At 45.1% G+C, this 12,358-nt stretch overlaps 1 protein-coding gene across 6 annotated transcripts in view; it reads right to left on the bottom strand.

Annotated features, from left to right (window-relative positions):
- Nucleotides 1-1,542, bottom strand: part of OSBPL2 (oxysterol binding protein like 2) — a 74,651-nt gene extending 73,109 nt beyond the window's left edge. For 2 of the 6 annotated variants that reach the window (XM_035121837.2, XM_035121840.2), the window contains exon 1: nt 1,388-1,542. The gene's annotated coding sequence lies outside the window, so the exon portion shown is untranslated. The other 4 variants (XM_035121838.2, XM_060277335.1, XM_060277337.1 and 1 more) reach the window with 4 other exon arrangements.
- Between the last annotated feature and the right edge of the window lie 10,816 nt (nt 1,543-12,358).

Here is a 12,358-nt window from a genome sequence, read left to right as displayed (position 1 = left end):
ACAGGACATATGAACACACCCCACCCCAGACTGCCCAGATAAGAATGCAGCCCTCCATCTAAAAAAGGTTGCTTACCACTGCCACAAGGCCAAATCATGCACTCAGCACCAGAATTATCAGCTGAGCTGAAAAAATAATTCAAAAACACAACCAGCCTCTTATGACGGCCCCAGGGAGTTGGCACCCATGGCCCAGAGCAGTCTTGCGACCAGAACTAGCTGATCTGAAGAAATCAGCAGGTGAAGTTTTTTCAATATGCAGAGATCAGCATCTACAGAGGTACTTATAAATGTCTGCAAATCAAGGTGCTGTTCCGAGCACAGGAGCAGGAACCCCAGCAACGCGCACACAAATAAGGAAATTGGCAACCCAACTCAAAAGCAGAGAAGTGGAAATCAGATGTAGAAATGCTTGCTTGGACTTGTGGGAATGCAGGGGGGGGCGGCAGTGCTGAAATGTCGATGGATATGTGTGTCCGCAAAGGGGGAGCTTGAACCCTTCAACAATACAGTGGCCTTATGAAGGGGCAAAAAAACCCTCCTCCCTCCAACTAACATATCAACTTAGGAGTGAGTAGGAGAGGCAAACAGGAACATAAGAAACTGCTTTACAACGAGACAGAACACTGGCCCATCTCAGCCCAGCCCAGGAATGCCAGCTAGGCCCCGCGACCATTTTAAAAGTATTTTTGTTGATTCTTGCTGATAGGGGGCCCCTAAAATTTTTTTTGGGGGGGCAGCCCCTTCATGGGGAATTTTGCGTGTGCTCGGGCACCCAGGAAGTTGGCACCTATGTCCCAGTTCACACGGACTGGCAGCAGCAGCAGCTACCTTACCTGCAGGCGCTGGGCCCCGAACCTGGGTCCTCCTGCATGCAAAGCAGATGCTCTGCCGCTGAGCTGCAGCCCGACAGGGAAGCTGCCTTGCACCAAGTCAGGCTAGCGCTGGCCCTCGGTAAATCCACGAGGAGGCCGGATCGTCCCCCCACCCCCACCCCGACCAAGGACTGAGACGCTAGGGACCGAGCCCGGGGCACACCACTGGGTGCGTGTGGCACCTGCCCGGCCACGGAGCCACGGCCCTCCCTCTCCAAAACGAGCCTGAAGGGTCCGAAAAGGAAATGGCCTCTTACTCCCTCAGGGTGGCCCTGTGATGGAAGGGGGCGGTGGGCAAAGCCTCGACGCTCTCCTCCTCCTCACAAGTAGCTCCCCTGGCTCCCTCTCCTCAGGCGAGCCGGGAGGTGGGTTGTTGTTTTTTGCCCACCCACCACCCTCGCCCCGCTGTGGGGCTCCAGCTGTTTCCCTCAGTGCCAGGCGCCCAACCGGGTCGGGAGGTGAGGGACCAGAAGGACAGCGACGACGGTTAAGCGCCCTCGGCGGTTGATTACCTGGCACCGACCTCTCTCGCGGCGCGCGCGCTCGCTCTCGCTTCCTCACGAGACCCTGACGAGACCCGCTTGACACCAAGGCGGAAGTGGGACCCTCTTCTTCTTCGTCGTCGTCGTCGTTTTCACCCCCTTCTCTTCTCTCCTTCCCCCTCCCTCTCTATCTCCCTCGCCCTCAACCCCGCCCTCAACCCTCTTTGACAGGCAACCGGGGAGCTTCCAATGGAGCCCCGCCAAAGGGCCGTGACGACGTTAAGCCCGCCCCGCGGTCCTCTCCTCCCAAAAGCCCACCAATAGGCCGCAGGGGGAGGGCGCGGCCTATGCTAATGAGAGGGGGAAGAGAGCGGCGCCGCAAACACATAGGCATCGTCTCTCCCACGCGCGCGCGCGCGCGCACACACACACATACCCCCACCCGCCTCCGAGCCGCTCGACTGCGCGCGCTCGCTCGCTCGCTGGGGCGAAGGGGGCTTCGGCCAATGGCGTGCTCAGTACGGGGCGTGGCCATGCAAAAGCAAAAAAATAAAGGCGAGAGAGGGATGCCTTGCGAAGCATCTTAACTGCTGCGGAGGGGGCTGGCCAGGCATGCGGTATTGCACATCCCATTCCCTAGTACTGTATGTTGCACGGGGGTCTTTGCACGGCGAGGGGTGGCGTGCTTGGTTTGCATAGCCAGGGAGGTTCAGAGAAGGTCTGTCGAAAGCGACTCCCCTACGAAGGAAATCGGCATGATGCAGAAGTTTTCGAAATCATGCATGACATAGAGAAAGTGGACAAAGGAAAGTTACCCTGCACCCTCCTCTCTCTCTCATTTTATTTTTTATTTCGACCATTTATATAGCGCTCGTAGTTAAGCAAAACTCTTAAGCGGTTTACAACACAGGATAAAACATCTTAAATAAACAGCAAATACCAAAACAAAAAGGAGAGAATTTCTACGTTCTGTAAAACTTAACTAAACAGAACACCCTCATCAGTATCAAAATAAACACTGCGCTACATAAAAATCAGCTGAAAAATAATAATAATGCCAAGAGCTCATATAACAGAAGAGCTGGTGGACAGACAGCCAAGTACTGTAAGCTGAATGTTGTAAGATTCAGGACGTACGAAAGAAAGTGCAGAGTTAAACTGGAACTCCTTCCCCCAGGAGGCAATGATAGCCACCAACTTGGATGGCTTTAAAAGGGAGACAAATCCACGGAACAGAGGGCTGTCAATGGCTAGTAGCGATGCATGGCTATGCTCTGCCTCCAGCAATGTTTCTGAATGCCAGTTACTGGAAACCCCTGGAAGGGAGAGGGGTCTTGCACTCATGTTCTGCTCATTGGTTTCCCACAGGCCCCTGTGAGAACAGGATGCTGGACTACATCAGCCACTGGCCTGATCCAGCAGCCTATTCTTACGTTCTTAGGTTATGTTCACTCCTTTTCCTCCTTCTTCTTTTTGCATTTCATTAAAGCCTATTCATCTCTTCTGTTTTAAGGTGGTGCAGCACCTATGCATGTGTGCTTGGAAGCAAAGACCTCTCTTTTTATTCTGATTAACTTCCCCCAAGTTTGCAAAGGGGTGCAGCCTTAACAGTGCACGGCTGTAATCCTAACTCTGGCTACTCAGCAGTAAGCCCTGTTGATTTCAATGGAACTTACACCCAGGTAAATTAACCTAGGAAACTCAAAATGAGCTGGACCATTGGTCCATCTACCTCAGTATTGTCTACACTGACTGGCAGAGTCTTTCCCATCCCTACCTGGAGATGCTAGGGATGGGACCTTTTCCTTGGGCATGCAAATCAGATTCTATTGCCCTTCCCCAAGCAGAGCTAGGGTCACAACCTAAGCCTGTGTATGTATGTTCAAAAGTAAACACCATTGCATAGCTGTCAAATTCTCCCTTTTTTTGAAAAGGGAAATTCCCTTATGCTGAATAGACCTCCTCGTGAGAAAAGGGAAAAGTTACAGCTATGCCACTGAGGAGGGCTCACTCCTAGACAAGACTGTAGTGCTAACCCTACTTACTTGGGAGTATGCTCCAGTGAATTTAATAGGCTTACTTTTGAGGAGACACGATTTGGAATTGCATTGTGCATTCATGCAATTGCAGTCTTAACAGTACAATTGTGTGCATGTCTACTCGGAAGTGGGTCCTTACTCTCAGGTTAAGTGTGCATAGGATTGCAGCCAAGTCTAATATTGCAACCCTGAAAACAAAACTAGTAGCAGTAGGGCTTATTTCTGAGTACACGTAATCAGGAGGGTGGGTCTCTCTGTAAATGCAGAAAGTACCTCTTCATACAACAGGTAGACTTGCAATGTTTGAGTTCATTACTTGCAAAGTTCACAGTCCGAGTTTGGCCTCGCTGGATGAATAGCGATAATCGTAGTCTAGCCCTATGCATGTATGCTCAGAGGTGAGCCATACAATTTTCAAAGGCTCCTCCTTGCTATTACTTGCTGGTAGGTAGGTATGCATAGGTTAGCAGTCCCAGGCAATGAGTAACACACACACACACCCCATCCCCGTCCCATTGAACACTGTGGAATTTGATTCTGAGTAAATATTTACAGCACTGGGCTGCAAACGGTTCTAGATACATGCAAATGTCTAATCTATTACTATATATTTAAGTTTCATATTCTACCAAAGTTCTTGATGATAGTTATCAAAGCAAATACTAAACAATTCACTCTTTTTTAAAAATAAAAATAAATAAATCCAAAACTATACAGATCCTGGAATGCTGACTCACAGCCTGTAGCTGCCATGTGTTCATTATTATTATTATTATTATTATTATTATTATTATTATTTATTTATTTATTTATTTATTTATTGAATTTATATACTTCCCTATACCCGGAGGTCTCAGGGCAGTTCGCAGAACAAAATCAAAATATAGAACCACAAAATATATAATCAAAATAAAAAAACAACCCCCAAAAACCCACATTTTAAAAGGGCATGTGATTTACTTATGAAGAAAGTGTGTGTATTTGTGTGTGTGTGTGTATATATATATATAAATAACAACAGCACTTTGTCATAGTCATTGTATGACTCACGCTCTCTGTTGGCATAGCTCTTTACATCTCGAGGATTCTGTTGATTCATTACAAGACTCCTCACGCCTTCATTATGCAATGTTAACTCCACAAGCATGTGCTGACAGCGCTTGACTGTCCATTCTATGCCAGGCAATTAACTGTAACGAGCTGCACGAGCTTTTACAACTTAAGAGGAAGATGCATCAACAGAAATCTTTAAATCAGAGGGAAGCTTCCGAGAGCCACATTCCAGCGGTGGGTGGGGCCAGAGGCAAAAGTGGGTGGAGCCACAGATGCAGCTCTTACCAGTGCCAGTGTGGTGTAGTGGTTAAGAGCGGTGGACTCGTGATCTGGTGAACCGGGTTCGCTTCCCTGCTCCTCCACATGCAGCTGCTGGGTGACCTTGGGCTAGTCACACTTCTCTGAAGTCTCTCAGCCTCATTCACCTCACAGTGTCTGTTGTGGGGGAGGAAGGGAAAGGAGATTGTTAGCCGCTTTGAGACTCCTTAGCGTAGTGATAAAGCGGGACATCAAATCCAAACTCTTCTTCTTCCTCCCCTTTGTACAGTAGGCAAATTTCTGCATGCACCCTTCTCTAACCTGCATCCAGGAAACCGAGAGTCATCATCACAATTTTAGGGTGCATTCCAGCCAGGCAAAAACATTCAGGGTGCAAAGCAAACCCAATGATGGGTGCGGTTTGGGAAGAGTTTCGAGGACAAGATTATGAGGGCTGCATTTTGCCCACCCAAATCTCTAAATTAAAAAATGAATCCTCTAGAACAGCCTTTTGCATTCCTAGATGTTGGACTACACCTCCCATCACGGTGTGGTACGCTGGCTTGACATCAACGGATAGGAAGTGCCTACAGAGGGTGGTGAATACAGCACAAGATATTATTGGCTGTCCCGTGAATCCGCTGGATGACATTGTGGAAGCTCATTGCCTCAGGAGAGTGAGGAAAATTCTTAGGGATGATTCACACCCTGGCCAGCACTTTCTTGATCTCCTGCCCTCGGGCAGAAGATATAGAAGCATGATTAGTCGCACCAACAGGGTAAAGAACAGCTTCTATCCGTGGACTGTTCGGCTGCTGAATGAAAAGATAACAACAGGGCAACTGACTTTCGGGTTTGGTGGGTGTGCATCAGTAAACGAGGGGAATTAAGACTAAGAGAGCCGAGTGGGGGTGCTCATGTAATCTCACTGTATACAAGTTGTAAAAGTGACAATAAAGTATTTCAATCCATTTCAATTTCAATCATCCTGACCAGTGGCCAGGGATGATGGGAGTTGTAGTCCAACAACCTATGGAGACCCAAGGTTGAGAGAGGCTGCTCTAGAATAAGTAGTGGAGGGTTAAGACTGAAAGGATGACTGCACAGATGTGGTGGTTCCCTCCTTTCTGCAGCAAACCATAGATGTAAAAGCCACCTTTCTCCACAGAGCCTAGGTCCGAAGGTAGCAAATAAGTTGCATTGCAGGCTGAAACTATTACAGCTACCCATTCTAGCAGGAAAAATCCCATGCAATGGAAGCTGAAATCCACTGAAAACATGCTCAGGACAGCCACTGGCATTGATAACAGGATCCTGTCAATGCCAATACATTATTATTATTATTTTTAAAGGGGGGGATGGAAGTTCCAGATTTCTGATGAGGTTTGAACTTAATTCAGTTTTTAAGCCATTTTGTGCCTTTGGTATTTCTAAAGTAGAGAACATCCCATATTCCATGTGCTCGAATCAATTAAAAAAGAAAATAGATAATTGTCAGGAGGAAAGGCTGCCTTAAGTGGTTGCTTTTCCATACTGTTTCACACAGGTTCTTATACCCTAAATGCAACAGTTTTGCCTTGTTTCTCACAAGACAGGAGTGTGTGTTTTCCTCTATGGTGTTAATTTGCATGGCATTTGCCATGTGTAATATCTTCCACTACATGCACACATAAGAAGAGCCTTCTGGATTAGGCCAGTGGACCCAAGCGCAAGAGCCCTCTCTCCGCCTGCCGTTTCAACTGCAACTGGTATTCAGAAGCTCTGAACATTGTGGCCCCTACTGTAATCAATGGCTTACTTTCAGGGAATCTTATACACCGGGTTACTCTTTCCTAGATTCCCCTTGTTTTTAACAAGAAATATTTCTCAATGATAGGGCTGCATCTAGACACATCAAATAAGCGTTTCAGTTTAAAGTGCCGTCAATTTAAACAGGGAAAACAGGTAGAGAAAAACAGGACCCCACGTCGCCATCTGGTGGCGCAATGTTATATCACACACATAACTCATATACTGTACAGTAAATCACTTTTTCTTTATCAGGGTAGCTGAGTTCATGGTGTAATACACTTGCAGAATTACTGAATAGTGTGACATTTCCCTTTTTCTAGCTTTTCTTTTGATTCTACACTGCTCCGGCAAGCAGCAGAAGAGTGGGGGACGGGTAACGGGGACGACACCATTTTTAATTAATTCACTGTACGCACAATAACACAAGTCCGTGCCTAGATGAACTTACAATCTAATCTTAGGGAAGGGAAAAACAGCAGAGGAATAAAAGGGATAGAGAGACAAAGGTCACAAAATATGTTTGTAAATTCATTTTATACTTACCGTACTTTCGTATCATTATCAGTGGGGAAGAGGGAAATCATCTCTCTCTGCCTCCTCATAAGATCTGCTTCCTTTCATCCAGCTTTAACATTAACATTCAGGATCCGACCTGATCCGTAACTGAACCAGAGCCTGCATAATTTAAGCTGCTCAAGTGCAAGCCCACATGGTGTAAAGTTGGGTGGATGTGTCAAATTCAGATCCTCTCTTGTTAAATACCCTAAGTAAAGTTTGCAGAAGAAAGCAGTGACTCGTTTGATTTAGCAATTAATAAAAACATTTGACAAAGTCAAATATAAATACACAATTTGCTTCTAAATTCAGAAAATAAACTAAGGGAATTCAGTTACCGGGCGGTAGTATAGTATACTGTTTCAAATAATGCAAGGTTCAGTGAACTTCACTGAAACCCTAAGAGAGTTTAATCTAGTTACTAAATCCAATCTGGAATCAATGCAGATCAAATTTCCTCACTGCCAGACGATCTCGTAAACAAATTGGGAAGTTGTTGTGAGCAAGAAACCCACAACTTAATCCATTATCTCAGTTTGAATCCTGAAAGAATAAATTAGCATGTCCCAAGCCAACAGTATCATTCCAGATTGGGTTGCTATCTTCTAGATTTGGTGTATAAAACTTGGGCTTGCACCCACCCACCCACCCATCCCCTCCCCCGATCGTGGGATTCATCTACAAAAGTTCTGCAAAATGCAGCAGTATCAAGTCTCTCTTCCTGAATGAACCAACAGCGCAGGATCAGTTATGTTAAATGTTCACCTGAAGGGATAACCAACCGTCATGCCAAAGACATTTTCTGGGAAGGATCTATACCTATCTGCAGGCTGGCAATTACACCAGGAGATGGTACGCCTGTGGCACTTAATCTTTTAGAACGCTTGGTATAATTGCAATTTTCACACCCACACTGTGCTTTTTAAGACCTGGGGCAAGAGGCTCAGAGCTCCACATGTCTGTGATCTCATAAAAAAGCGAAGACCAGGTTCCTTGTCTTTAATAGCTGCTTAGGGGGGAGAAACTTGAGAGATGTCTCAAATGTTGCAGATGTGAGAAAAGCAGTTAGCTGGCTAAATTCTTTCCTTTACCCAACAGATGTTAAATGTTCAGGAGCCATGGCCTGCTTTGCTTCTCCCTGGAAAAGACCCTGATGTTGGGAAAGATTGGAGAAGGGGACGACAGAGGACGAGATGGTTGGACAGTGTTCTCGAAGCTACGAACATGAGTTTGACCAAACTGCAGGAGGCAGTGCAAGACAGGAGTGCCTGGCGTGCTATGGTCCATGGGGTCACGAAGAGTCGGACACGACTAAACGACTAAACAACAACAACAACAACAACAACAACAACAACACCCAAAGAGTGACACAGTTAGAGCTGCCAACTGTATTCAGAATACCACTGTATTCTACTCTGGTCAGACCTCACCTGGAGTACTGTGTCCAGTTCTGGGCACCACAGTTCAAGAAGGATACTGACAAGCTGGAATGTGTCCAGAGGAGGGCAACCAAAATGGTCAAAGGCCTGGAAACAATGCCTTATGAGGAACGGCTTAGGGAGGTGGGTATGTTTAGCCTGGAGAAGAGAAGGTTAAGGGGTGATATGATAGCCATGTTCAAATATATAAAAGGATGTCATATAGAGGAGGGTGAAAGGTTGTTTTCTGCTGCTCCAGAGAAGCGGACACGGAGCAATGGATTCAAACTACAAGAAAGAAGATTCCACCTAAACATTAGGAAGAACTTCCTGACAGTAAGAGCTGTTTGACAGTGGAATTTGCTGCCAAGGAGTGTGGTGGAGTCTCCTTCTTTGGAGGTCTTTAAGCAGAGGCTTGACAGCCATATGTCAAGAATGCTTTGATGGTGTTTCCTGCTCGGCAGGGGGTTGGACTGGATGGCCCTTGTGGTCTCTTCCAACTCTATGATTCTATGAACTTTTGGGCTAGATCTTTCTCCTGTGCATTTGAGAGGAGCTCAGTCTGCAGGCGCAAGTGCTTCCCTCCCAGCTTTTAAAACCCGTCCCACAGATCAAACTGCTCTTAAAGACAAAGGCGCAGACAGACCAGACCAGGGTTTTTCTTTTCTGTTTATCTGGCAACCCTGGGGCCTGCAAATTTCTTCGAGTGAACGTCAAACCATTTCTCAAAACTCCTAGAATGGAGATCCATGGTAAATGTGCCCTTGTGACGTTTTCTCGGTTCATACACAAACTTTTTGTTTAAAAGATGTTCCATCCCACTTCCCTTCTACTGTGGTAAAAACAAAAAAAAGGCTTGCACAGGGTTCTTTCCGAAGTGGGTCGATGCGCATTAAAATGACAAATGTGGTTCAATGTCAAGGTCTGTCAAGTGATGCACATGGGGGGGGGGTAATATTACCAATTTCACAAACATGCTAATGGGATTTGAAAGCTGGTGGTGACTGCCAAGGATCTTGGGGTCATGGTAGATAGTTTGATGAAGATGTCAATCCAGTGTATAGCAGGTATAAATAAATTAAAAAAGCAGATTCAATGCTAAGGACTATTAGTATCGGTGTCATAATGCTGCTGTAGAAATCTGTGGCGCAGCCATACTTGGAATATCAGGGGCTAGAGCAAGCCCTAAATGAAGCATTGTTCCAATGTTGGAGGCTTTATAGAAAAAAAGTGAATAAGGGGTGGGCAGGATAGAGGGGAGAAAGTAGATAGGAAGGGATTTTTCTTCCTCTCTCTCATAACCCTAGAGCCTGCCCTGGAGTCATCCAGTGATGCTGATTGTTGGAAGATTCATGACAGACAAAAGAAAGGACTTCTTCACACAGCACATACAGTTAAACAATGGAATTTGCTCCCACCAGAAGTAGAAATGGCTAGCTCTGCCACTAAGCACTATATAAGAGGGCATTCCAGAGCTTGTGGCCAAAGTTTGTGCTTACCCACCAGAAATCAGTTTTTGGAGGCACTCCAAAAGAGCTCAGATGCTGGATGTTTTGTATGGGGGAAAGGCAGTCCTTAAGCTAGCCAGTCACAAGTAATTTCAGCTTTAAAGGACAAGAAGAAGCACCTTGAACTGAGCCAAATAATGAACTAGTCATCGATGCAGATGAAACAGGACTGCAGTTATGTGTTCTGCCCATTTCAGTTAATAGTCTAGAAGCAGCATTCTGGCCCAACTGAAGTTTCTGGAAACTTTTCAAGGGCTTTTTGCCCAGGCATCATGTTCTATGCTTAAAATAGGCGTCGTCCTCTGCATGCTGAGAGAAATAATTATCAGGCTTCCCCATGGAGCACTGAGGAATTATCAGCATTCACAGAACAGATTAATGATGTGCATTTAAGATATTTTGAATATTATTTTCGTTTGTGTCTGAAGTGGAACTCTTAGGCAAAGCCCAGGTATTGTTCTCCCTTCAAAGCCATTATGTATCCATTGAATTCCTGAGACAAGCATATTCTTATTATCTATTATAGTGATAGAAATTCTTGAACCATCTATATGAATGCTAATGATACAGAAGTTTGAATTAAAGGGTTCCGGTGCTCGTGGGATAGCTTCTCCCTAGGCTATCTCTGTGAAGTTCAAATTGTGTCTTCCTCGGTTTCCTGAAAAGTGAAGAACTGATTTTCCCCGTCACTGAGAAGCAAGCCAGAAAATTGCTTTCTGGTTTCCCAAGTCACTAACATGGGGCAGTATTCAATGACCATATCCGATCACTTCATGGATTCCTCTTTGCTCCTCCCCCCCAAAAAAAACTCTTCCCCATGTGTATGCCCTTTGCCCTCCCTAAATCTGCTCCAGAGGGTTCAGGGAACCCCTAGAAAAAAATGAGGGGTGCATGGGAGATGGGGGAGAGGGCAGAACGTTCCGATGCTCAATGAGAGATCCTTGCAAGAGGCTTGGGTTCATTGGATTCAATCCACACAGAGTCTCTTCAGTTTTCAAAATGCTACTGAGCACTGTGTGCATCATCATCATCATCATCATCATCATCATTTATTTGTACCCCGGCCAGCCCCTCTAGACTGCTTTCTCATCACAGCACTCCACAAGTTATCTGTTCAGGACCAGCCATACTTTGTTTTTCACTTGCCAAACCTGGCAGCCAGGATTTCTGTTTTGCAGCCCATTCAACCATCTGGACTTCATCTTGAGAAAACTGATCGTTTTAGTTAATTAGCACCATGGTAGGCATTTGATTCATTTGGCATTTAAAGGCGAACCTGCCAAATTTGTGCATTTCAAAACAATATGCAAACCGAAGCATAGCCATCCTTCAAAGTTTGCACTTATCTGGATTTCGCAGTTCTCCAAGTAATGTACACAAATATGCATATACTAGAGTGAAGAAGTGTGCACGAAAATGGGTATATTAGTGAAAATAACTTACGGAAATTCATTATGCTGGAGGGGACTGCTTGCAAAAATGTGTGTGATAGTCAAAACTACATGCCAAAAATGTATTATTAGGAGAAAGTTGCACTAAAAGGAAGATGAATCTTCATGAGGATGTTTTTAAAAGAAAATGCAAATTGTTGCAGAAAGATGGAGAACTGAATTTCAGATGGGAAAATGAGAGACTTTAGACAACTGAAATGAATGCTATTGCTAGTTAGTGTATTGCTAGTTAGAAACAACTGGCATATGTCTTCTGTGCAGTTTAGGATCGGCCACCCATCCAGATCTTTACAGGTAACACATTTGACTTGTACTCATTCAGCTTTCCACACTTGGCAAAATAAATAGTGAAAGTGGGCAGAAAGGGAAGTGTCTGGGGGGGGGAGACTTTGACAACCCCACCCACCATTGAACGCAATGTATTTTGGCTATACACGATTTTGGGTTTATGTTACATCCCCGGAATGCAACTCCTGTGTGAGTTGAGTGTTGCTTGTACATGTTTCAGTAGTTTCTGAAAACAGCAATCCATAGAGCTACTTGGTGTGCTCACAAGCTTACGCTTATCCTTTAAAAAAAAAAAAATTATTAATTTCAGTATAAACAAAGACAAAAGACACACATATAAAACAAACAAATAATTTTTTCAAATCTTATTTCTTAACATTGTATTTATGACTTCCTCAAATCTCTTCTTCCTGGTATTCTTAATATCTTAATATAAATTGTGGCGGATTTTCTAATCCTAAATCAAAATCTTTTCCTTCAAATATTCACTTTATCCTCCTCCTTCTTCATGCCGCCTCTCCACGAGTCCCCTCCTGCCACGAGAGGAACCCGAGAGAAGCAGCCTTCCAAAGGAGGTCCATTTTTGTGTCTTACGCTTATCCTGTGGAACTTTTCACTTGTAGCACTAGATCAGGGGTCA

The sequence above is a fragment of the Zootoca vivipara genome, chromosome 7 (assembly GCF_963506605.1).
Source record: "Zootoca vivipara chromosome 7, rZooViv1.1, whole genome shotgun sequence".
In the NCBI taxonomy this organism is placed as follows: domain Eukaryota; kingdom Metazoa; phylum Chordata; class Lepidosauria; order Squamata; family Lacertidae; genus Zootoca; species Zootoca vivipara.
The sequence above is the reverse complement of the archived record's forward strand: the minus strand, read 5'-3'. Positions and strand labels throughout refer to the sequence as shown.